General features: G+C 35.8%; 1 protein-coding gene across 4 annotated transcripts in view; it reads right to left on the reverse strand.

The window, feature by feature from the left end:
• celf2 (cugbp, Elav-like family member 2) overlaps positions 1-27,380 on the reverse strand; it is a 620,189-nt gene that overhangs the window by 417,925 nt on the left and 174,884 nt on the right. For all 4 annotated transcript variants that reach the window (XM_079623589.1, XM_079623577.1, XM_079623579.1 and 1 more), the window contains exons 3-4: positions 21,208-21,249; positions 20,904-21,093 (exon numbers count right to left, since the gene is read on the reverse strand). The gene's annotated coding sequence lies outside the window, so the exon portion shown is untranslated. The remainder of the gene's footprint in view (positions 1-20,903; positions 21,094-21,207; positions 21,250-27,380) is intronic.

The raw sequence follows: 27,380 nt of genomic DNA on the forward strand, positions 1-27,380 counted from the left end.
AACTGTGCATACAAAACTGAATTATTTGGGCTTTAGGGGCTGGCAACACCCTAAGCAAAAACCAACCCGATCCGTACGAATTTTACGAGGTGGCTAATTTGTAACAATTCATACGACCTCATTCGTACGAATTTGTACGATTTGTGCTAAATCGTACATATTTTACGAGTTGCCAAATTCGAATGAATTCGTACGAATAACCTACCCTGACCCCGACCCTAAACCTACCCATCACGCGGGTTAATTCTTACGAATTAGCCACCTTTTAATCACTTGTACAAATTTGTACGAATTGGTTGTGAGATAGCGTTGGCAAAAAAATAGCAATATAGCAACCACCTACAACACCCTAAACAGAGATAGAGGCACATCCGAATCCTATGATCTACTGAGAGTCTGATCGAAGGCAAACTAGATGTATCCTTCGCCACCTATGATATTCCACTATCCTGTGAGTTCGATTCCATGAAAGTCAAGGTAAAAAAAACAACAACAAAAAACAATAAGAAACATAAATCTCTCAGTTGTTTCTCCTGGACTGCAGTGACTATTCATTTAAAAGTTCAGTATCGGCAGGTACCTCCATGCACAAACTCTGCCTAAGTCATTTAGGGATTCAAGACAACAAGTCAGCTTCCAAAGCATTTGGACACAACCATAGAAATTATGTATTAAAAACCAATAAGATCACATTTGCAACCGTATAACATACTAATAATACTTTGACCCTGGCAACTGCATAGCAACACACTTAGGTAAACACTCAGCACCTAAACATGTGTACTAAAAAACTCTCTCTTTCCCAAACCAGTTCACTGCAAACTCCTAAAGATTGAACTGGTCATGTCAATCACAGTTGTGACTGCTTATAAACCCCTGAAGCAAATGCTAACCCTAAATCCTAACATACACCCTAACCTCAGTATAGAGTAGGCCTATGGCGTTAGGCCTAGTGTTTATCGTGATCAGATCCAACTACGATTTTTATGAACTCTGAACATAATTTGACCAGTGATGGCGTGATTAAGTTGATCAATAAATCACCTGAGGGGCCGTCTGGTTTGCGAAAAAACAAACAAACGGAAAATCAAATAAAAATCGGATCAAAACAATGAAAATCAGAACGTTAGCCTACAATATGCTAAAACCATCAAGTACATGTTAGCAATCAAATAACATGCTAGCAATTGCACCGTAGCCTTGGGAATCTTAATGTCATAAAAACCAGCATAACACCCTAACTACTGCCTTAGCAACCACCAAAAACAAATAGAAACTCAATAAAATTCCCAATATATCACCCAAGCATTGCTAGTAACAGCATAGCAATGTGCTAAACCACTCAGAGCATTCTAACAAGCATAGCACCTTAGAAATATTACAAGTTATTATTTATATTTTGCATTTATACATTTATATTTCTCTATATCTATTTTATATTTTTGTTTTCCTTGTCTTTGCGGCTTTGACATTTAATCTAGCGGAATCATTGTTCAGATCTTAATGCAACAAACAGACTACGAGAGCACGGTGCTGTTCAGACACATAACTACTCGCACATATGTTTTTAGAGTTAATAGACTGTGTGTGCGTGTGTGTGTGTGTGTGTGTGTGTGTGTGTGTGTAGGCTCCAGTCAACTGTATTGTGCTAACCTCACTGTGACCCAGGGCTTAAGCTCTCTTTTGGACAGAGAATGGGCCGTTCAGGGGTCGGAGGATGTGTGTGTGTGTGTGTGTGTGTGTGTGTGTGTGTGTGTGTGTGTGTGTGTGTGTGTGTGTGTGTGTGTGTGTGTGTGTGTGTGTGTGTGTGTGTGTGTGTGTGTGTGTGTGTGTGTGTGTGTCTGAGCAAAGCTTTGTTTGTTTTGGCAGGTTCTGTTGACTATTGATGCTAGGGAGGGAGTACGTTTAGGAGTGAGAGACCCACAGTTAGTGCACTGAGAGAGAGAGAGAGTCGTTCATGCACACGAGACATATATTGACAATAAAGGCGATCAAGATGCTATCCAATCAAATTCAAATTATTAGGACAATTTTGGATTCTGAAATGACACTGTGGGAATTACAGCAGGTGGAATTGCGACTTATTGCAGTTCAACAGTTTCTTCAGATCTCGAGATGGCAGGTCCACCCCATAGTAAAGGAAAACAGAAATTAGATCTCTTTAATCTCTCAACTGTTTCTCTTAGACTGTGACGAGATTAAATGGAGACATTTTCTTAAGTCTCTGGCTTCTCAGAATTTTTCTTATGAGTAAAACACCCCGGAATCTCATGTTTCACAAAAATCTATTTTTATTGAAATTAATTAAATAAATAAATTAAATTAATTATTATTATTGTTGTTGGTGGTAGTAGTGTTTCATAATAATAATAATTAGTAGTATTAGAAGTACTTTTGTTTGTTTGCTTTAAGTTCTCGGATGTTAGTTTGCTTCTCAGATGTTTCTCCTGAGAAAAAGGTTTTAATTTAATTTAATTTAATTTATATTTTATTTAAAAATTATTATTATTTTTAAGATAAAATAATTTTAGACAAACTTGACAAAAATCTGACGAAACTTGATAACCTGAGACGTTTAAGTCTACTTCCGATGAAAGTACCATCTTAGAAATACAATTTCCTCTTGTAAATGGCTAGATATTCAGATGTCTGTCTCCAGACACTTCAATTTCACAATCTAATATCTCAGATTTATACTTTGAGTGTCTGTTGGTCAAATTAATGCACGAAAGTTATACAGATTACAAGGAGATCCGTTTTAAAGACTATGTAGAATGTAATAACACTAACGACATTTCATCAGCATATCTGATTTCAGACAGTAAGGGCAGAGAATTGACTGTCCATATGACAACATGCACAGACAGTCTTAATATTTTAGCAGAACAACCAATCTCACGCACGCATTATAATAACACCAGCCTAACTCCCAAACAGCCTAATTGCAAAGAAAAGTGTGTGTGTGTGTTAGTTTAAGGGGTGCGTTGTTGCAGGTCGGGGGTTATTTAAAGGACACACTATCAATGTATCAGCTTCGGATTCTGGTCTTTATTAAACCCAGTAATAATAACGAATTTAAATGCAATACAAGAGTTCATCCCAAGAGGAACCACGAGTCCAGACTGGGTTCTGGAGGAATCATTTCAGAGACAGATGCAAAGATCAGGTGCAGGTGGGATTGTTTCCTTTCCAAGGAGTGTGTGTGTGTGTGTGTGTGTGTGTGTGTGTGTGTGTGTGTGTGTGTGTGTGTGTGTGTGTGCGTGCGTGCGTGCGTGCGTGCGTGCGTGCGTGCGTGCGTGCGTGCGTGCGTGCGTGCGTGCGTGCGTGCGTGCGTGCGTGCGTGCGTGTGTCATTTAATGGCCTGGTTTTAGGGTCAAAGTTAAAGTATACTATTAGGTTAGTTTCGGGCAGGAACTGGTAAGTTTAGGGGACAAAATGGCAATATCCAAAATCCTTGACCTTGTAGAAGTTTAGTCTCCATGAGGAATAAATCAGCTTACAATTCTTACAAAGTAAAAGAGTCAAAAAAGTAAAAAAAAAAAACACAAAAAAAAACGATGGGTAATTTGTTTTACCCAAACGTTGGGTTATATATATTGGGTCAATATGTTGTGTTTATTTTCCAAAAATATTGGGTAATTTCTAAAAACGTTGGGTAATTTCTAGAAATATTTTTTGGAAATAATTGTTGGGTTAAATAGCCTACAATGTGTAAATAAAAATAAAAAAAATAATACGTATAATAAATAAAAATAAATGTTTAACTCAACTGTTGGGTTATTTTAACCCAACTGGGGTGTAACCCAATGCATTGGGTTAAAATAATCAAATAAAATAATACCACCCCATAGTTGTGTTATTTTTAAACCAACATTTTTAAGTGAGTGGCTATACAGTTTGTACAGTAGAACAATAATTATGTCTATGGAAAATCCCCATTAAACATGAAAACCCAGTGCATGTGTGTGTTTATCCTGATTACTGTTGAAATTTGTCTACTTTGATTTGCTTTTGCAAACCACATTTAGCTAATGTGTTTAGTGCAGGGGATTCATCTAGTTGCCAATTAAATAATAATCATTACAATCATTTATGAATGATTTCCAGCAATCGAGGCCTTTAGATTATAGATTTTAGATTTTTTCTATAGATTTTTTCTATATCGAGGCCTAGTTATATATTTTTTTTTATAACTAAATGTTTTAAAATACATGAATGTTGGAGTGGAGCAACATTCCACAGGCCACAATCAACAACCTGATCAACTCAATGCGAAGGAGAGGTGTTGCGCTGCATGAGGCAAATGGTGGTCACGCCAGATACTGACTGGTTTTCCAGCCTAAGGCACACCTGTGCAATAATCATGCTGTCTAATCAGCATCTTGATATGCCACACCTGTGAGGTGGATATCTCGGCAAAGGAGAAGTGCTCACTAACACAGATTTAGACAGATTTGTGAGCAATATTTGAGAGAAATATGCCTTTTGTGTACATAGAAAAAGTATTAGATCTTTGAGTTCAGATCATGAAAAATGGGGGCAAAAACAAAAGTGTTGCGTTTATAATTTTGTTCAGTGTATATACAGTTAGCGGCATAGTAAAGTTGCCAGACAATGTACAAATCCTAATACAATGACACATATGAGAACAGAAATCAAGTTATTTATCATTCGTTTTTGTTGTATAATATTTGTCCATTGTATAACTGGGTCTTTTTACATGAAAATACAGAATCCTGTTCAAAAGTGTTTTTTGTTTTGTTTTTGAAAAGGAATTCATATTTTCATTCAGCAAGGATGCATTATGTTATTGTTTTTCTGGATGCATTAAATATTGTGTACTTTTTCTTCTTTCTTTTTTTAAATAAAGCAGACTTGGTAAGCAACTAAGATCCTAAGAAACATTAAAACATTTTACAGCCCCCGAACGTTTGAACAGTAATAGCTGGCAAAAATGCCATCAAAACCCCCTGAACTAAGACATGCACACACACATCCATGTTTACAAATATTAAGCTACATTTAAAGACTGAGATGCAGATCATTAATTACATATTTTAACAGTTTGATTTGATTTAAGCTAACACTTGAGGAGCTGTAAAAACACTCTGGGGTCAGTATTTTTAGATCCCTATGCTAAAGCACACACTCACACACACACACACACACACACAGACATAACATTCAGCTGAGGGAGAGAGGATCACAAAGCTAGCCCTGTTTTCGCACCTGCTGCTTTGAACAACATTAGGGGTAAAACCAAGACACACACACACACACCCAGCAAAGCCAATCACCTCACTACATGAAGTTCACGCAGTGGTCATGACCGTGTGTGTCAGTGCGTTCTGTTAATTGAGGGAAAGGGGAGTGTGATCCACAGGTGAGCACTGCTCAATGGCGCACCTGTATCATTGTCAACGTCACCTGCCGTCGCCCTCTGAACTCCGACCCCTGACCTGTAACCGTAGAGCTCCCGTTTAGGGTCTCGGATAGAGATACAGACCTTAAGGCCATGGGAATGACATCTGGAAATCCGCTATATCTGTTTACCGCTCGTAGATGGCTAACGCAGACGCGGCGAAAACAAAGCGCCGAGACGTAATAAACTCGGACAATCGCTTCAAAAAGACGCGTTCGGAGAGAGAAAGAAAGGAAGGAGGCTTCCTCCAGCTGTAGAAGTCATCAGGGTTGAAGCCACAGTGTCATTAGCTCAGGGCTGTCAGCGGCCCTTTAAGAACGCCGGAGGTTTATTGTTGTCATAATGAGTGGTGACGGACTAAAAGGAGAGGTGTGTCCAGGGAATAATCCGCTAGTCAACACCCACATTACAGCCCTAACAAGCCGTCTCGCGCAGTCAAAACACACACACGCATTCTTTGACCTCTGTTTGCACAGAAAGGTGCTAAACGGGCATGTCATGTCCGACGTGTGACTGCGTATGCGGTGTGGTCTCTCCCAGTGCGCCCCAATCCAGTCTTACTGGGAGGGTCGAGTTTCCAACCTTTTACTTCGGCGTAATGTAAATATTCTGAAATGAACGGTCAATTATGAGTGAAAGAGGAGGAAAGGAAAAGAGAGAGAGAAATAGGACAGGCAAAGTCTTTAATTGTCTGTCAGAGAAATGGTGGGGGGGGGGGGGGGGATTATGATAAATCACAACTGGCTCAAAAGGGCCCTTACTAATAATATCTATATACAATAAAATTAACAATATGCATTTTGTTTCCCCTTCTAATTTTCTTGCATATTACCCCAATCCTCATTACTTCAATGAAAAATTAATTAATTAATAAACAAGATATTGAATTTAGGTTTTGAAGTATATTACATCATGGTAGTAATTTATGCAGATCTGAAAAAATCCTATATTTTATTATTCCAAGTTAGTTAATTAGTTGGGTGGTTAGTTAGTTAGTTAGTTAGTTAGTTAGTTAGTTAGTTAGTTAGTTAGTTAGTTAGTTAGTTAGGTGGTTAGTTAGTTGGTTAGTTGGTTAGTTGGTTAGTTAGTTAGTTAGTTAGTTAGTTAGTTAGTTAGTTAGTTAGTTAGTTAGTTAGTTAGTTAGTTAGTTAGTTAGTTAGTTAGTTTCCTTAACTTTTTATTTTGCAAATTTATTATTTTATCCAATATATATAAAAAAAACAATGTATATGTATAAAGTATAATATCTACTAAAAAATTTAGGGAGTGAAACTAAATTTATTTATTCAGCTTAGGGATTTTTGTAATTAGCATTAAGCATCAGCATCAATGATAACTATAACAATGACGTTATAATAATTGTTCTAATTCTATAATAATAGGGATGTCCACACCACAGCTAAAACGTTAGCGTTATCGTTGGAATCACTTTCAGAACAATTTTCTCCTGATGAACGATAAAAACATTGACGGCCAATCAGAATCCATTCTGCTTTAGCATTTATAAGCGCGCTTACAACAAACAAACATTTATTGTCCATTAGTGTGGACGCTAGTTATCGTTCTTGGTGTCTGAACGGGCCTTTAGTCTAAAAATGTTGTCCGAGATGAAACAAGGGTTCAACGATGATGTAATTTTGCAGAAACGTAATGTCTAAATACTGTATGAGTCATAACTATAATTGAATATTTAGAGGGCTGATGCTCAGATGTAATGAAAAGCATTTGGTTGGACATCTTTACTCCATCAAACCTATTGACTTGTTATATCAAACCTATTTAACTATATAAATAAGCATGTATCTGTACATCAGGTTTTTGTGAGGCAGTCGCTGATGGACATTGATGTTTGTAGCCCCGTTAAATGATCCTTGAGGTTCCACTGTGGGCAATCTCCTCTTGTTAACATTAATCTAAACATGAACTCACAGCGCGCGTACACACACACACACACACACACACACACACACACACACACACACACACACACACACACACACGGGCCAGCAATCTATGAAAATCACTCAGCACTGGACTGAAAGAAAAAAAAAAAAAGTTAGATATTGCTTCATGTCTACAGCGTGTTTCCACTAATCCTGTCACTCAATACTTTGTGTGTGTGTGTGTGTGTGTGTGTGTGTGTGTGTGTGTGTGTGTGTGTGTGTGTGTGTGTGTGTGTGTGTGTGTGTGTGTGTGTGTGTGTGTGTGTGTTGGGGGATAAGTGAGTGTATATTTTTCATATCCATCTCATCTGTGTGACACCTTCCTAAATCCCTTATTTCCTGCATGGACAAAGGAGGACAACTTACTCTTATAAAACAAAGCGATTTTTATAAAATTAATTGAAATACAATAACGTTTGTAAATGTTTTACCACATAATATTCACAAATGATGGTAATGTCCATGGTATTAGTTGATAAACCATTAAGTACCACATATAGCAAATGCATAAGGCAATTCGATAAAATAATGCACACCAAAGTAACATGGTATTATCAACTGACACTCTTCTCGGCTTCTTAAATACATAAAACATTAGCCTTTATATATAGTGTTTCTAGGGTAAAAATGCAAAAACAAGCAGAAGCGGTCCAAACTGTGTATAGCACTTCATTCACGATAGAGACGGGAGGTTTTACCAAAAGTTCTGAGGTTTAGTCACTAGCTCTTTTTAATACTATTCATTGGTTAAATATTTGCAAACCCTACAGACAGGGGTAAAGGGTGACCAATAGTAATGATTTATTAAAAAATATATGTATAAATTGCCCGACAGCGATGATTTTATACTGAATTTCAATATTTATTAGTAGCCTGGGTTTCCCCATACTGCCTTTGCGCAGCGCGATTTTATTCACGCTGAAAGGCAGTCTGGATACCATGGACCAGATTTTCGCCTCATCTAGGGAACCAATCACAGAACGGGGAGGGAGCAGCAAGACGATGACGACATCTATGCGACACAACTAAGCAGTTTGTTTATATCCATATATACCTTCGACCCTCATGTTTATCTTGCACAAACGGCAATAGTCGCTGAACGTCATTGTTTACACAAAAATATCTTACCCATCGTCTTCTTCCTTGTCTAATTTCTGTCGCTCTACATACGTCATCTGGTATAATGGAAACGATTGGCTATGAGCGTACAGGCGCATTTGATAGACATTCTTAGCACCCAATAAACGGCGCCGGGCATTCGTAAACCACGCCTCAAATACGAGAAAATGAACATGTGGTTCCCAGACCCAAGTCTCAACGAGAATTGGGTCTGGCGTTAGCCAGGCTAATGTATTAGTGCTTTTGAGTCCAATTTCTGTGATGAAAAAAAAAAAATTACTTTAAAAAAGTCACAAAGTGTGACTTTTTTGTCCTTTCTTATGGATCGTAACATGTGTTCACAATGAACTTTAAAGCTTCTACGGATGTTCTATTTCCCACAGTAAATCAGGTTTTGATTCCTTCAAATCACAGATATTTAAGGGGGCAGTCATATATCCCACTATGCGGCAGTTTTAATATTGTTCAAAGGAAACAGAAACCGAGGGGCAGCCCCTTCTGCACTGGTGCGAGATGTAAAGGTTCAGGTGGGCTTTGGGTGGCGTTAAGGGGAGACCCCTTATGGTCCCGCAAGGTTGGAGTGAGAGACCCCTGGTGACGCACAGCCCTCGTGTGTTGGTGTAAGCCGATATTGAGGTCACATCCCAGCCTCTAGCCCTCCGTCTCTTTTAATAGACTAAACACATATGTCTCCCTCTCACTCTGTCAGTCTCTCCGCTCATAATGGATCTGTCACTAATATGTGTATCTAATGGCACTAATGGGAAATGACAATATGGGACAGGCACACATAGGCCACCTAACCTCACGGGGATTCAAGGTCCTTGAGGACCCCATCGACTGTCACTTCCCACAAAGATCAAAGATCATCGGGGGGGGGGGGGGGGGGGGGGGGTATGAGCAGCTACTTTGGTTAGAGTAACAAAATGTGTGAAGTCCTTTCCCATGCTAAAGAGTGGTTTATGGTTATCACCACGAGGTGTTGTGATTGACAGGCTGTTGCTAAGATGTTCCGAGAGGTTTTTATGATGCTTTCCAGATTCAAATCGAAAGTGGGTAATTTGTACATGATGAATGTAAACAACAACAACAAAAAGCCATTATGCTAGTTGTCCTATAGTTATGGCACAAATATTAAAACTGTAAAAGCAAAATATATATGTTTTTATTAAATTATTATATCTTGGATATTAAAACATGTTCAGAAAGAAAATAAAGCTAATTTAAAACAAAATAAAAGATGAAAAACTTCAACTTTAAAAACATTTTTAAACTGAAATAAATGTAAAAAAAAATTTAAATACAATTCCAAAAAGTTTAAATTGAAGCAGTAAAATTACCAAAACTAAAACTGACATGATGATGATGAAAAAACTGTACAAAAAATTACTAAAACTTAAGCTATGAAATTGAAATGTGAAAATATAAAAAAAAATATTTCTAAATATTCATAACATACTATAATATTATATAAATAATACTGCATCAGACTGAATCTTTTATTAAAATAATGAATACATTAATAATAATTTTCCTAACTTTTTTCATTCTGGAACTCGTCACCATTTTGAAAATTGTCAAATAACATGTATCACTGAAAGTCAGATTTTTGATCTTGAGACATTTTGGTAACACTTTAGTTTAGGGTCCAGTTCTCACTATTGCTTATTAGCATGCATATATCACTAGGATATTGGCTGTTTGTAAGTACTTATAAAGCACATTAATGTCTTATTCTGAATGACCATATTATTACTAACTATTAATAAGCAGTAATTAGGAGTTTGAGACAAACGTTGTTGTTAATAGTGAGAATTGGACCCTAATCTAAAGCGTGACCGAAATTTTATTATTAGGGACCGAATTCCTCACATGGCTTTCTACTCCATAGTTTGGATATGAACTAACATCTTTAGTTTGTTTCCCAACCTTAAAAATAAATTATTTCCAGTGTTCCTAAAACAAAATGTAGCAAACTTATAAGACATGCTGGTAAATGTATGTGTTGGGTTTTCTGATCGGAATGAAAGGTGATCCTGCCTGCGTTGCCAGAGTTGTTAAAATGTGATTAAGAGGTTTTTATGGTGGTAATGTGGCCACCGTAAAGCAAACGGGATGTGGCGCACACACACGCACACACACACACCGCAAGCTGTGCTCCTGACGATGAACTTGGCCTTCCCCTCGCCATGTGGAAACCTAACACTAGCCCGAGCAGACGGTTGAATGACAGAGGGGCTACGAGGGTTCTTGAGGGTCCACGGAGGGGGAGTGGATGGGCGGCTGAGAGGTCTACGGGGACCCAGAGTGCATTTCAAACCCATCAGTGTCACTTATTTCGCTAAGTGGTGACATAACCACCATCACCACGGTAAAATCCTGTGGGACCAGTGGGACCGGGCCTAACCAGAGACTCTGACTATACCGTTCAAGAATGCGGAGATAGAGAAACAAGGAAAAAGAGAATCAGAGAGTTAAAAAAGAGATGGTACATTCTAGTGAAAAGTACCTGAAAACCACTCTAAAAAATGGGTCAAATATGGTTTAAATGTGTTAATTAAACTTTTAACCCAACAGTTAGGTTTGCCCATATTTGACCCATGGGTTTGAACAACCCAACATTTTTTTTTTAGAATGAAAATGACTCCATTACAAGTCACCAATTGACCGTTCGCAAAGACCCGTCCCCTTTAGTTACTGTTGCTATGTCCGACAAGCCACGCTGCTCTCACTCCCCACCATGTTTTCACGCAGTGAAAAATACATCACGGAACAGAGAGGACACTGACAACGCACTGGCAGACAGGAAAGACCAGCTTACTTTTGATATGACAACTTTCAAATTTGGTAATTTATTAAATAAATATAAACAATAAATGCCGCTTTGTGGCTCTTTAATGTGTCGTGACAGATCGCTGTGTCGCCTCAGTTAAAGCTGCTTGTGAACCGATCATCTCTTCCTTCTAGTTCATTTATAGCATCAAATAAACATGAATGAACGCTAAGTGTTGTTTTAACCGCGAGAAGACGTCAGCACACTCCGTTTGTCAAGTTCAAATCCTCCGACGTTAATCCACTAACTCTCCTGACTGCTTTGTCGGACAAAAATGGCGGATTCGACGGATGGCGGATTATGATTGGTCAGATCGCCTGTCAATCAAACTCCCTGCGAAGGGTCAATTCCAATATGACTTGAGTAAAAGTCTAATTTTAACAGTACTTAAGTATTTTACTTACACTGTATGTAGGCTCAAGGATGCACTAGTCCTCGACACTTAAGAGACATGCCGGTGAAAAACGAGAAACAAGGGGAAATTTGCGAGGAAAGCAACCACGTTTATTTTCTAAAATCTAAATAAAACTGAACAGCGCAATATTGTATTCGACACAACAGCGTAGTCTACAGACACTCAAGTCTCAGTTATGCTCAAGTGTTAAAAAAGGGCATAAGTAAACCAATATCCTTCAAAAAGGTAATGTTCAGTAAAAATAGACAAAGCTTGCACTGGATGTGCTGTTTTTGGCCTCATCACCGGCTGCAGTCATGTCCTCATCTCATATATGAAACACATCTGATTCAGCAACTACCAGCGAATACTCTCATATTCGCGTAAATATGCCTTGTTGATAAGTTTGGGTGAGTATAGTAAGATATAGTACCTTCAACCTTCAACAATCTGTAGATGGCGATATCACTTCTTTTGTAGCAGAAATAAACTGCTGCAGAAAAAGTTGCAATGAGTAATAGCATTTTTCAAAACAAATGTATTGTAGTAAAGTCTACTCTATTGTAGTAGAGAGTAAAAGTTGCTAATTGGAACTCAGTAAAACTACAAAGTAGCCAAAAATATACTTAAGTACAATTACTTACTACATTTAATTAAATACTTTATGCCAATGTTGGGTATATATATATATATATATTATATATATATATATATATATATATATATATATATATATATATATATATATATATATATATATATATATATATATAAAAAAAACACCATAGAACTCTTGATATTTTAAAAGAAGGAACTTAACCTTTAGATTTTTTTTTTCTTACATTTTATATCAACCTATATATATGTTGCTGATTATTCGCTATAAGGTTTGTAAAATGTTCCCCCCTGTTAACAAAATTTAGGTCTACATTTATATTTAGGACTAGCTATTTTGGGATCAAATGTCGGTTTGTAGTTGAAAACTGGTACTGCTGATAAATTAAGGGGAAAAAAATATGTTGAATAATTTGTTCTCACAATAACTCCGGTGGCAGGGTTGAATGGTTTGAACAATGCAGTCCACACTAAAATTTGCATAGAAACCGAGACAGTAGATTGAGATTATTTACTTTTCTTCCCGCCATTCTGACAGGGCCCATGCAAATTATAGGGCGTCACAACTGAAAGTCGCAATGTAACATATCTATTCTTCTTTATTGTGGCGAACATCCGAGTGAAAGGAATTATCGGAAAAGAAGAAATGTAGAGTGGGGACTCTATTGGATGGAGATGCGGATCGGCTGAATGTGAGCTTGAGGTTAATTGGAAGAGGTGGAGATTGAACCGATTAAATTATAAATTACATTTACAAATACAAACAAAATTGTAAAAAAATAATTTAAATGGAAGAATCATCCACAATGAGAAGAATACGATGCATCATTCATTTGGATCATAGTGAAAAATGCAGTGACGGGGTTGAACAAAAAAAATGTGGCCCATAGCTAAATTTTATGCTTTTGGTAAAAAAAAATCGTTAACTAAAAACTATTACAAAAAACTGCTTTAACTATTTAAATATTACAAATAGTAATATCAAAATTTACTACAATTAATTACTACTAATTAATTAATAGAATATCAATTGTTGGAAACAGTTGAGAAGATTAAGACCTTGAGTGCCTGATTTGAGCCTCAAAAAAAAAAAGGTAATGGGACACCAAAGTACCATATTTGTGGTATATGTGCTGTTACATGCCTTGATATTTCCTATACGACACACACACACACACACACACACAGAAAAACTCAAAGGAAGTGAAGCACTAGATCAGAATGACTCGCTGGTTGTCCTGTTTCACTTTGACTTTTCCTCCCCCACGCTGCAGAAAAACACGTCGCCTTAACTGAGCTCCAAGAATGTTTTTCAATATTTCATTTCACTCCGTTCTTGGTATTGAGTGACATGATTCATTTTTATCCTTACTAAAGGCCAGCACTGCATCACAAGTAACCACACGCACCGACACAATTTGTTTCACCTCCAAAAAAGTGAGAATGCTATACGATTTCCACAACACACCTACACAATGTTCCTTCACAAACTGAAATTTATGAATCAAGCTTTGTTCGATCCTTAATCCATCCTGTTTCACGTCGTAACATCCACAAATCGCTATCGGGAACGAACTAATGCTTGTAGAAATGTTCTTCTAGAAACAAACTTGTTGTATTATTTCCATGTTATCACGGTGAAGCTGCTTTGATACAATCTGTATTGTTAAAAGCGCAATATAAATAAAGGTGACTTGACTTGAATAACTAAAAAGGGTTCTCCTCCAATGTCCTTCTCCAACTCTTTTTTAGCTCAAAGTGGAAGCTTTATATATAGTAATATGAGGGTGCCACTGAGCACTAGATGGCACTAATGAATGTATATGTTTGTGTATGAGTGTGCACATAGATATATCTGTATACAATATTTATTTGTGCCCTGAATATTCATTAAATATTCATAGTATCTTTATCTTAGAAGATGAACAGTTAAGCATTATACACATTTTTCCCATTGAACAATATTTATTTAATTAATATTTATTATCCATGCTAATTTCATCTTGTAAAGTTGAAATCAATGCATCTGTAAAACATATTCTGTATAAAATCCAAGCCGACCTTATAAAAGTTGCATAAAACAAACTATGAATAAATACATAATGCTGATTTCGTCTTCAGAAGCTGAAGTAATAAAGACAAAAAAATCAGCAAATCAATGAAATCCAAGCTATGTAAAAATGAGCTAAATAAATAAACTAATAAACACACACAAACAAACCATTAAACGGGCAAATAAATCAATCTTAGATTACGTTTTCTTTCCAGAGATTGTTTTTTTTAAACTAACATTGCCCACTGGTTTGGTTGTGTTAGACAAGATCTGACGATTATCTGATGGTTCCATACGTTTCAAGGTGTCCATCTCTCTAGATGCCTTGGGATTTTATTTTTTTAATGACACATGTCCTTTGTCTCTAAAGTCACAGGACGCCTTGGGAAGACCACATATGAAGAGGACACGAGTACATCATGTGGGGCCATATCTGAGCGGAAAATAACATGAATTCTCTTGTCGTTATTAAAGCCACAGAGCAAAGATACAATCAGAGTGCCCATGGCGACAAGTAGCTCGAACCATTCTCACTCGCCTGGCTAATAAAAGAACAAAGATAATCAGATATTGAAGATAGAGCGAGAGACACAGAGAGAGAGAAAAATAGGAAAGAGAGAGTGTTTATCTCGAGGTGGACAAATCTTTAGACAGATGCAGACATTGTCCTTTAAGGTCAGCTAGTGAGGTGGACCCTTGATGTGGTTGAGAAAGGACACTAGCTCTGAAAGTGTGTGTGTGAGTGTGTTTCGCTGCGGCCCGATGTTTTGCTATGTGTGCAGCTTTGTGGTGATAACCAAAGTCACGAAAGCTGAGCTGTTTCTCACAGAAGCAAAGCAATACTTTAGGCTTTCTTGACTGAAGTTGCCATGCAGGATGTTACAGATTTTTTTTTTTTTTTTCAGGCTCTTTTCTATTTTTGGTTTGATTTAAAATTCAGTTAATTTTTTTTAATCGAATTTCAAATGTCAAAGACCCAGCAATATTTGTTACAATCACAGGTTTATCAGACAACTAGATTAGGAAGAAATGAATAGAAGAAATGCAGAGGAGAAATAGAAGGTTTCATAAAAAAATGTATGACTTCCACAGAATTGTTTTATTTTACATTTTATTGTATCCATTTATGTGCTGTATTACTTTGTAATAAATAAATGGTGAGGGATATTAATCATATATAAGTAACTTGTATTACAATTTATTTCAATGGTCCACTTTAGACATCTTAACTACAAGTAACGTTGTAACTACATGTCAACTAACTCTCATTAAATCTACAACTACATGTCAACTAACTCTCATTAATGTACAACTACATGCCAACTAACTCATTAATTTACAACTACGTCAACTAAATCTCATTAATTTACAAACTACGTCAACTAAATCTAATTAATTTACAACTACGTCAACTAAATCTCATTAATTTACAAACTACGTCAACTAAATCTCATTAATTTACAACTATGTCAACTAAATCTCATTAATTTACAAACTACGTCAACTAAATCTCATTAATTTACAAACTACGTCAACTAAATCTCATTCATTTACAAACTACGTCAACTAAATCTCATTAATTTACAACTACGTCAACTAAATCTCATTAAATTACAACTACATGTCAACTAACTCTCATTAGACTGATAGGGTTCGGGTAAGAATAATAAGTTGACATGTAGTTGCAAAGTTACTTATAGTCAGTAGAGTATCTGTTAAAGAGCATTAAAATAAAGAGGTACCAGATATTAAGCAGACAGTCTACTAATAATCTAATGACAGTTAGTTGACATGTAGTTGCAAAGTTACTTGTAGTTAGTAGAATGTTTAAAGTGGACTATTGAAATAAAGTGTTACCATAATTCTTAATCAGAGGGGGGTTAATGAGAGAGTAGACGAAGGAACACATTCACACGCATTTTGGGTGTGTGGTGGTGGTGGGGGGGGGGGAGTGTTTAATGAGAGAATAGACGAAAGAACACATTCACACGCACACATGCATGCTTGCACACACACACAAGCTGGAATTTTGCCCATCGCTTTATTTGCCACAAACCCCCAAAATATGTTTACAGCACAGATAAGATCCCACACACACAGCATGTCTGCTTTCAATATCTGTGGATGTAAAGCGAGCCAAACAGGACATCTACACTACTGTGTGCAAAGAGAAGCCACGAAATGAGTTCCACCATTATTCAGGGTCCTTTTTAATATAGTGCACGTATTATTGTAACATATTCATGTCAGTTATACACAATCTGCTGCTTCTTAAATAAATAAATGAGCGAAATATATATTTAAAAAATACCTGCGCCTGGAACTTAACAGTATACGAGAACAAACGCCGTGCACTTGCTACTCCAAGAATTCACTGTAGGTTCTTAACGTATACTGTATTTTAATAAACATTTCATAACAGATATGTATGCTGTGAATTTCAGAACAAATGCATCTGGTATCAGTTTCAACAACTGTGAGATAAGGCCTGGTCTAATGAATAATGCACTGCGGTTGCATTATAATCGAGTGATTAGGCTTGTTCAGCAACTTATGATTTAATAATTGAATGTCTTAAAAACATAAGTAATAATAATAATACGACTTGAAGGCGTCTCATATAAAGAGTTCAGTCAGTCTGAGAAAAAAAGAAGTGCGGTTAAGTGCAACCTCACAAAAAAAGTACATGTATTTTAATTATATGTGAGGTGGAGGGGTGGAAAGGGCAAGCTGACAAAAATCTCAGGTTTTGTGAAACACGAAACATGTGTCTCATGCATACTCAGAAATACCTTGTGTCAATAATTTCATTAGAAATTTCCTCAAAAATATCACTTCAAGAGTCATACTGAGAATTAATACTGGTTGACTATGCAGCATGAGAAAAAGAAGCTTGACATAAAATATCTTTCTTCACTTCATCTATCACCAAAACACAAAGAAAACAAGCAGAATCAACAAAAAAAATGATTATTTACAAAAAAAAAATTCACACGTTACAAGCCGTTCTATTTAGGTGCACAGGAAACAAAATGTATTTGTAGATAACAAACCTGTCATGTCCAAAAAAAGATTTGTCGTAAGGTAAGTAAAGCATTATTTTTTTTGTTTTCCTGTGAACTCAAGACACAACAACCACAATATATGCTTTACGTTTTGTAAAAAGAAAGTTTAAAAGGAAACTGCACATCAGTTGAATCTGCCAGCGTGAAGTGTTTGAAGACACGGGTAGTGCATTTTCCGTTGTGGCACACTTCAACAACCTGCCCTTCCGAGCGCATCTTCAAAGAATGCATTTAACTCAAAAGTGTGAGCATTACATTAATCGTCTCTTTGTTCGTTTGAATTTAGGCTGCAAATGTTGCACTTTCATTGAAGTTAGAAAGCGATGAGAAACTCAAACAGGTGCATACTCTAAATTACATGCAAAACATATTTGTATAAACACACACACACACATATTAGGTCTGTCAATGTTAATGTGTTAATGCATGCAATTAATTCAAAATATTTGAAGCGATAAATTATTTTAACTATTTTGTTGACTATAAGTAACTACATGTAAGCAACTACATGTAAACTTATTCTAACCAGTCTACTAATACTCTACTAACACTCTAATGAGAGTTAGTAGACATGTTGGTGCAACGTTGCTTATAGTCAACAGAATGAGTTGTCTTAGAATCACTATAATAAAAGCAGCCATTTTATTCGTTGCTAATATGCGTCACATTAAGTTACTATTTAAGAAAAATAAATCACTGTAAAACATATTGTTGGTTCAACTTTAAAAAAAGGAAGTTACTCAACGTTAAAAATTTGAGTTCGTTTAAATAAACAATTTGAGTTGATACAATGAAAGAGATTGGTTTAATAAATAGAAACTCAAAACATGTTATCTGAACCACATGAATTATCTAAGTTGATTTGACAAAAGATATAAAGTTGTGATAAATCGTGAACACAAATGTTTTTACAGTGTAGCAATGCGAAACTGGCCTAAATATGCACACAATATACTGTAAAATGTTGCCGAGTGGATTTAGTTGGGACTAGGATTAAAATCGCTATGATAAAAGCAATCATTATATTTGTCACTAATGACAAATGGAAGGAAAGAGAGTTGGAGAGAAAGAGAGGGGACGACGGGGGTGGGGGTGATATTGTCATCCTACGGATTAGTTGGGATTAATCAGACTTGTCTTTCAGAGGGGTGAATGCTCTTTTAACAAGCTACCGCTAAAACGACAGGGATTCTTACCCATTAATTAAACGGGGTCGGCCTAGACACAGAGCCACCTATCAAAAACATGTACGCATTCACACACGCTTGCATACGTGGGATGTTTTCGGAATATTAAACCAGAACATTTACCGTATCCGCTGGATTGCATTGGCGTGCTACAGTACCTTAAACGGGTTACGTTGCATTTTTTTTTTTTTTTTTTGCTGCGTCTTATGCGAAATGTTCCGTGTGGGTACGGCCTACGATGATGTCAACCTACAAGTCATTTTTTGTAATTATACACAGCTGAGTCAGCTATAATAAATGAACCTTTCATTTAGTGTGCAAGATTCTTTTAGGTTCTTACGGCTATTTTTTTGCAAATTAAATCGTTATTACCAGGCATTTAATAAAATGGCTGTCAGGTTAACTTGTGACATTTGTGTCATTGTTTTTGCAGCATGTGAGAAAATGCCTGACCACATATCACATCTCACATCGCTACCCCAAAAGCTCGTCTGATCATTATCACACTATTTTCCATCCATTGAAATCAACTCGTGTGTGCGTACATCTCAGTGTGTGTGTGTGTGTGTGTGTGTGTGTGTGTGTGTGTGTGTGTGTGTGTGTGTGTGTGTGTGTGTGTGTGCATTAGACTGTATCAGACAATCTGCACGCAAATCGCTACATTAAAAGAAAGACTGTTGAAGTTTAAGTTTATTTAGAAATGTGAAATACGGCCCAATTTCAAAACCGTCTGATTTTTTGATGACTTATTGTGCAAAGTCAAGTGTCTCGTCAAGGTCTTTTGAGGTGAAGAACTTTATTTTATTTTTTCTTCAAGAGTTTAACTATTTTTGTGGTTCGCTTTAATAGATGACATACTTGTTTGAAGGTTTTTAAATAAGGATTGCTTGATTTACCTATGGTAAATTATATATATATATATATATATATATATATATATATATATATATATATATATATATATATATAAAAAGAAAAAAACATTTAAATAATGGTTTAAACAGAGTTAACAATAACAGGATACAAGAATGTAAAAATTTAATAAGTAATAGAAAAAGTAATTTTTCTGTGAAAAATGGGGTGAAAACAGAGAGTTGATCTGTATGTACGAATGACTTTCATAAAGAGTATGGTTAGAGTGGGCTTCCACATATGACAGATATAAACAGTGGCTGAGATCCTGTCAGATAACTGTAGCAAGTATATTGATCCTTTAAAAAAAAAAAAAAAAAAAAAATCACCTCGGGTTTAAAAGGTGATCCAAAAATCATACAAATTGAGTGTTGTATATAAAATGAAAGTGGGTATCTGGCATACAAATACTTTAGTCCTTGATGAAGTGACATGCTAAACTTTATCTAAAACTATTTTAAACGGCATTCTGATCATTACTGTATAATTATTATGCATGCAGCTTGTATTACCTTATATTATTTGAGACACTATAAAATATTTACACTTAAAAAAATAGTTTCACACCGCATTGCAAAGGAACTTGAAAGGAAGGCAAACGGGTGTTAAAACATGATGCACACAAAATATCTTTAATGTGTTCTGAAAATCAACATTAAAATAGGAATAAAATCAAACACTTTATATTTTACTACTGATTATACACTAAATATCCACTTGATGACAATCATCAAACAAACCTCCGTGAAAAAATAATACATTACTTCCCTTTGTGGTCTCAGAGACGTCAGACAAACATGACTTAACGCAAGACATTTCCAGTATTTTCTGATCGATGTTCAAACTTGTAACGGTTTACTGGCAATTGTCTACGTACATTCATTTTTTTTTTACTTTTATACAAATGCTCAAATTAAAATAACAGCCGGCAAAGTGTGTGTTTTTTGGGGGTTAATTTTGAAATCACCATTGTCATTTTACACAAAATTAACAACTTCGGGACCCAACAAAGATAATCGTTGGGTTTAAATATGGATATTTAGAGTTGAAAATATACTTGATGTATATATATACACACACACTTCACACAGTCTTGACTAAATGTCAAATTAGAAACTGAGAAAGAACTGCTGAAACCTTCTAATCCTGAAGCTGAAAGGCTTTAAATAACAGGGCAGGAGAATAAAAGTGAATTAAAAGGTCAATAGAAAACAGATCCTGATAGAGGGACAGATTCTGCCTTGGAGAGAAAAGAAAGAGCAGAGAGGACGGATAGAAGTTTCTCAAGTTTCTCTCGCTCATTTACGGGGACAAAGAGCAGCGAGGAGAGCAGCCCGGTGGGGCGGGGAGGGGGTGAAGCATCTTTACACGTACCCTGATAGCGACTCCATGTGTGTGTCTCTGTGTGTGTGTGTGTGTGTGTGTTGGGGGGGATCACTGAGCGCTGGGGTCAGTCGCAATGCCTGACTGGAGAAAGCGGTGATATTCATCTCACCTGTGGGATACGGCGACACCAGCGCGCACCTGAGATCCTCCTCTGACTGACAGGCCTTCAGAGAGGAGAGGAGAGGGTCAGGGTGGGGTAAGGTGACCACCTTACACGCCAAATGGCAGCCACACATTTGGATATCACCAAACTGAACAGGATAGCGTCATCTACTCACCCCCGTGTCGTTCCTAACCCGTATGTTGATCCTTTTCTTTTTCTGCGAAACACAAAAAAGGAGAATTTTTGATGAGTGTTCAAGCAACACTTTTCTATGTAAGTGACCACATCTGTAAGGATTTGTCAGGATGTTACTTACCACAAAAAAAGGTCATTGTACAAAGTCAATAGCAGTGCTGGTAAATTGATTCATCAAGATTAATCGCACCTAACATAAGTTTGTGTTTTCATAATGTATGTATGTATGTATATATATATATATATATATATATATATATATATATATATATATATATACACACACACACACACACACGCACGTATATAGTGAGGTGATTAGATGCGATTAATCGATTTGACAACACTAGTCAATAGGGCCAAACTTTTGAGGATTTAAAGCAGAAATCTTGAAATTGTATATATTTTTCTGTTAAAACTTTTATTATTTGAGAGTTTTAGATGTTATATTTTCATGGCAATAAAATTAGATATATGTGTAACTGTACACAGAAAATATTAGTATGTGATTTTTGTTTCCACCTACAGTATACCTTTGAAACAGTGAGTATTTTTGGACATACAGTATATTGTGGTAATCAACATTATGCATAAAGGGTCAATTACAATAATGACTTCATAATAGAAAATTGGTTTGAAATTACAGGGGTGAACATTTCCTTTAAATATGCCGGACATACTGTTTTTATTTTTATATACTGTATATATATATATATAAAAATAAATTGTAATTCAGAAATGTACAAATATGGCTACGGATCTACGGATATTCCCTTGTTGTCATAGTGTTGCATATGCATGTTTTTGAGAGTAACATTGGAGACAGACTTTTTCTCCTCCTCCTCTTCTTTTTTCTTTTTAGATTCAAACTAGATCAGGCCAGCTATTGTCTCTGTAGTGTCCTTTGAACACTATAACCAGTGCACCATATCTGATATCATGTGCATTGGCCCAGATCTGCTGAGATGCCCAAATCTTGGCATTTTACTGTATGTGTGAAGGTGTGTGTTTGCTGCGTGGGTCTTTGTGCTGCTTTGAGTTAAAAAATAACTTTTTTTTTTGCTTTACACGGGCATGCTTTTTTCTGTCAATTTATTGTAACAAAACCGTTTTATTTTACAGCTTAATGTTACGAATAAATTGAAAGTTTTTCTTTCATTCAGTAATGCAACGCATTGTTATTTCTATCTTATTGTTCTATGTTAACAATGTATTTATATAGTCCAATTGATAACACAAGCAGAGAATTACTGATGCACAGTGTGTTATAAGGCCGATGCCTGCAGAGCCATCTTACCAATGTCACTAAACTAGGTCAACAATGACTTCCTGCGATTGAGCACAAAACCCCATACGATCTCACTGCTATTAGCAGCAAATCCACCATGTGTCTGGGTGTGTAAGAGTAAGTGTGAAATATTTCAAACAAATTGATTTAATTATCAGGATGAGAAGCTGTGAAAGATACGAAATGTGCATGGTCTACACTTCCTGATTTTTAAATCATATTCTTATAAATATATTTAAGATGAAAAGCAGAGCATACCCGCACAATATTGCGTAGAAGACAAATCTAGCTTGCGAGCTATACGCTTATTTGGCAGCAAATTTGATGGGTAATTCTCAGGAAATGGATTTGTGATTCATTATCAGTGATCATCAGTTCTTGCGCCAGAGAGGGTCATGTGATTAAAAGTTCTGCAGTCAACTATTAAAGGGATAGTTCACTTTAAAATTAAAATTCTGTCATCATTTACTCATCCTCAAGTTGTTTCAAACCTGTATTAATTTATTTCTTCTGCTAAACACAAAGAAAGATATTTTGAAGAATGTCAGTAACCAAACAGTAGTCTGTACCCATTGACTTCCATAGTAGGAAAAAAAAAATACTATGGAAGTCAATGGGTACAGACTACTGTTTGGTTACTGACATTCTTCAAAATATCTTTCTTTGTGTTCAGCAGAAGAAATAAATTAATACAGGTTTGAAACAACTTGAGGGTGAGTAAATGATGACAGAATTTTAATTTTAAAGTGAACTATCCCTTTAAGCATGTTTTTAATTATGATGTTATAACAAAATCTAATAATAATTATGTATTATTGTATCATTGCTAAATATAATAATAATGTGTGCCATTTATGTTGTTTTTAAAGATTCACATTGTTTTCAGAACAATCAGAAATGTATTTTAAAAGTGGTCATAATACTTTTTTATATATATCCCAGCACATCATAACTTAAAAGTGGAACCATTTCCAGAGAAAGACCCATATTAAAATGTTATTATTAAAATATTAATTTACTATTATATTAATAACTATTAAAATAAATAAATAAATTACATATATATATATATATATATATAAATAATGCAGGCACAAATTATACCATCACCTGAGAAGTATCTAAATAAAGTATTTAATCTGAATAAAATAAAATGAATTAAATACATTTCAGACATAAATGGCACCATTACCTGTGAAGAACCCATAAAATAATAATAAAAAAATAAAAAAATAAATAAATGAATAAATAAAAAAATAAAAAAATAAAAAAATAAAAAAATAAAAAAATTAATAAATAAATAAATAAATCAGAATCAACATTTCAAGTTGATCAAAACCCTTCATCAAAGTTGAATTTTGAGCAATGCCTGTTCTTGTCTTAGGACAACTTTGATTCACTTCAAATGTAGACTACTGTTCATACAACTTACCTTTAATCTCAGAAATATGAAAATGATGGTGAATCTAATCATACATTAGAAATACTGTAAGTTGGACAAACGTTAGGCATCCGACCTTGTTACTTACTCATACTTTACACGCAAAGTAATAGAAACACAACTTGTGCACTTTCTATTTTATTCATATTCATCTTCCACACTCAATCTGCTACTGATCTTCTTCCTATCACGCTGCCAGCTGGATTGAGAACCACAGCTTTTGTTTTATGCATAGCTTTACCCAGCTTTCAATAAACGTGAGAACTCAGTGAACTAAGATGGCGCAAGGGGACGAAAATTTGAAAGAAAATGGAACCATGAGAACAGCTTTTCTAAGAAAAAAAACTCTCATAGAGTCGAACACTCTCATTCTCACTCTCTTTGAATGATCTGGCATTGCCGCCCTGGGCCAGTCAGAATGAGAAAGATTTGAAGTATTCTCAGTATTCACTTTTCTGCTAATTTGACCTCTCAGTCTCCCTAAATGAGCAATAACTTCATCTATATATTCTCACATGTCAAAAACCGAAAAATCAAAAGACACTCTCTAAGAATTAAGCCTTCTTCAATACGAAGAAACACAGCTTGTGGAGGCAGTGCAGCCTCAAAGTTTCCAGCCGGGACTGTCAGCGCAATTCACCACCGATTCTTTTGATGGTGACATTTTGACGATCAAATCGGTTTAAAATCAAAATGGTTCAAAATCATAGTAGATTGTCAAGAGATCTTTCACACACACACGGAAAGTACGTCGCTCAAAGTACAAAGCATATGCATGTGGCCTCAGGAAGTCATTTACCACATCATATGTCTGCCACCAGGAAATGATACACAAAATTGGCTGCAAGACAAACACAGTACAGTACATGCCGGAGCCAATAAGTGATCAAAACGGTACACGCCGAACAGGTGAACATCACATGGCTAACATTTATCTATGGGTGTTTTAAAGACCCCATGAAATCCAAATGTGGCATTATATAGTTTTTGTCTGTTAACTTGGAAGCCACCTATATGCATACTCCTGAAAGTTAACAAATTGAATTTTTTAATGGGTCAGATTTTTTTTTTTTTATCGATTTACCGTTTGAAATGGGTGCTTTAAAACATTTTGTAAACAATATACGTAAACTGTCCCGATTAACAGAGTGATATCATTGAAATAGTCACACAAAAAATACCTGTAAACATTGTCATACAGCGGTCCTTCCCTATTTAGCCAATTAGAAAACTTAGCCAATTAAAATCTCTCTCTGCCTGTCAATCATTTTGTGTGTTCAGGTTTGCTAATAAAGTCATACAGTGCAACCTACATGCCAATAACAACAACAAAAAATGCCCCAATTACTTTGAATAATACAAAAACAATTCCTTGAAAAATCTAGGCTACATAAAAATGATTTAAATAAAATGAAATCAAATAATGAAATATTAATGGGTTAGTTCACCCAAAAATAAAAAATCTGTCATTAATTGTTCATCGTCACGTCATTCCAAACCCATAAGACTTTCGTTCATCTTTGGAACACAAATGAAGTTATTTGTAATGAAATCAGAGATTTCTGTCCTTCCATTGGCAGCTATGCAACTACCACTTTGACGCTTTAAAAAGGTCATACATAGATTGTAAAACTAATCCATATGAATTGAGTGGTTTAGTCTAAATTTTCTGAAGAGACATGATTGCTTTATATGATGAACAGATTTAATTTAGACTTTTATTCACATTTAAACACAAGCTCAACCGAACCTGCTTGATGTGTGAGAACAAACCTCTTGAGGAAGCTCCAACGTGCTGCGTAACACACGAGAATGAACCTCATTGGTTCTTGCTGAAGCTCAAACGTGCTGCGTAACGAACCAAAATGAACCTTATTGGTTCTCAAGTTCAAACGTGCTGCGTAACAAGCCAGAAGGAACCTCATTGGTTCAAACGTGCTGCGTAACACACGATAATGAACCTCATTGGTTCTTTCAGAAGCTCAAACATGTTGTGTAACACGAGAATGAACCTCATTGGTTCTTGCTGAAGCTCAAACGTGCTGCGTAACACGCCAGAATGAACCTCACTGGTTCTCAAGTTCAAACGTGCTGCGTAAAACGGCAGAATGAACCTCATTGGTTCTAAAGTTCAAACGTGCTGCGTAAAACGGCAGAATGAACCTCATTGGTTCTCAAGTTCAAACGTGCTGCGTAAAACGGCAGAATGAACCTCATTGGTTCTCAAGTTCAAACGTGCTGCGTAAAACGGCAGAATGAACCTCATTGGTTCTCAAGTTCAAACGTGCTGCGTAAAACGGCAGAATGAACCTCATTGGTTTTTGCATGTCAACTGAACATGCTTGAGCTTCCGTTTACCACAACTGATGTTCAACTGATGTATGAGTTGATTAATTGTTTAAATGCGAATAAAAGCCCAAATTATATCTGTTGATCATGTAAAGCGATCGTGTCTCTTCAGACCACCACTCAATTGGATTAGTTTTATGATCTCTTTATGAACTTTTTGAGTAGTCAAAGTGCGTAGACTGTCAATGGAGGGACAGAAATTGATTAAAAATATGTTCATTTGTGTTCGGAAGCTAAACGAAAGTGAACTAACCCTTTAAGAATCGTATACACTCACATTTTTGCAAGGTCTAAGGGTCAATCGTTTTTAAACTTTTCTTTTTAAACCACATGAAACCAACATGGATACAATTAAGCCGCCTTTGCACTGCACAGGGCATTCACATTCGATTGTCGCATTTTGCCCCCTAGCGGCAGTTGCACAGAACTTTGAAATTGGTCGTGAAGCAACCGTTACCTCGGCTTATTCACCATGGTAAAATTAATCATTTTAATGAATGTAATGCATGTATGAATATATCCACACAAAACAAATGACCCACAATACATCTAAAATAAAAAACATAGCAGATTTTATAGAACTAATCAACATAGATATTGATTTGATAAATATAAAATAATAATTTATGCCATAATAATTAATAACCACCATTTTTACAGAAATAGTGTTTATTAATATATATCTGATAGATATAAATTAATGACTTCTGGTCCCACGGCTGTCGTTTGTCATTTGGAAAGGCGGATTTAGGCGTCTTACACTATCTTATTTGTCATTCAACCAAAAATACAAAATAAAAAAAAATTTGTAGCGATGGACGTATTTTATCTTATTTTGTAAACGCGTCTAAAGATTGTTGTATGGCTGGAAAACCATTCTGACCAGTCATCACCCATAACGGCAACTAGGGCTGCACGATTATGGCCAAAATGATAATCACGATTATTTTGACCAATATTGAGATCACGATTAATTATTATCATGATTATTAGTTGATTTTAACCAAAACAAATTGTATTGTCACATAGGCTAACTATAACTGCTTTCACGTCCATATTGTGCTAAATTTCCTGC

This window comes from Phoxinus phoxinus (assembly GCF_949152265.1).
Source record: "Phoxinus phoxinus genome assembly, chromosome: 9".
Lineage (NCBI taxonomy): Eukaryota > Metazoa > Chordata > Actinopteri > Cypriniformes > Leuciscidae > Phoxinus > Phoxinus phoxinus.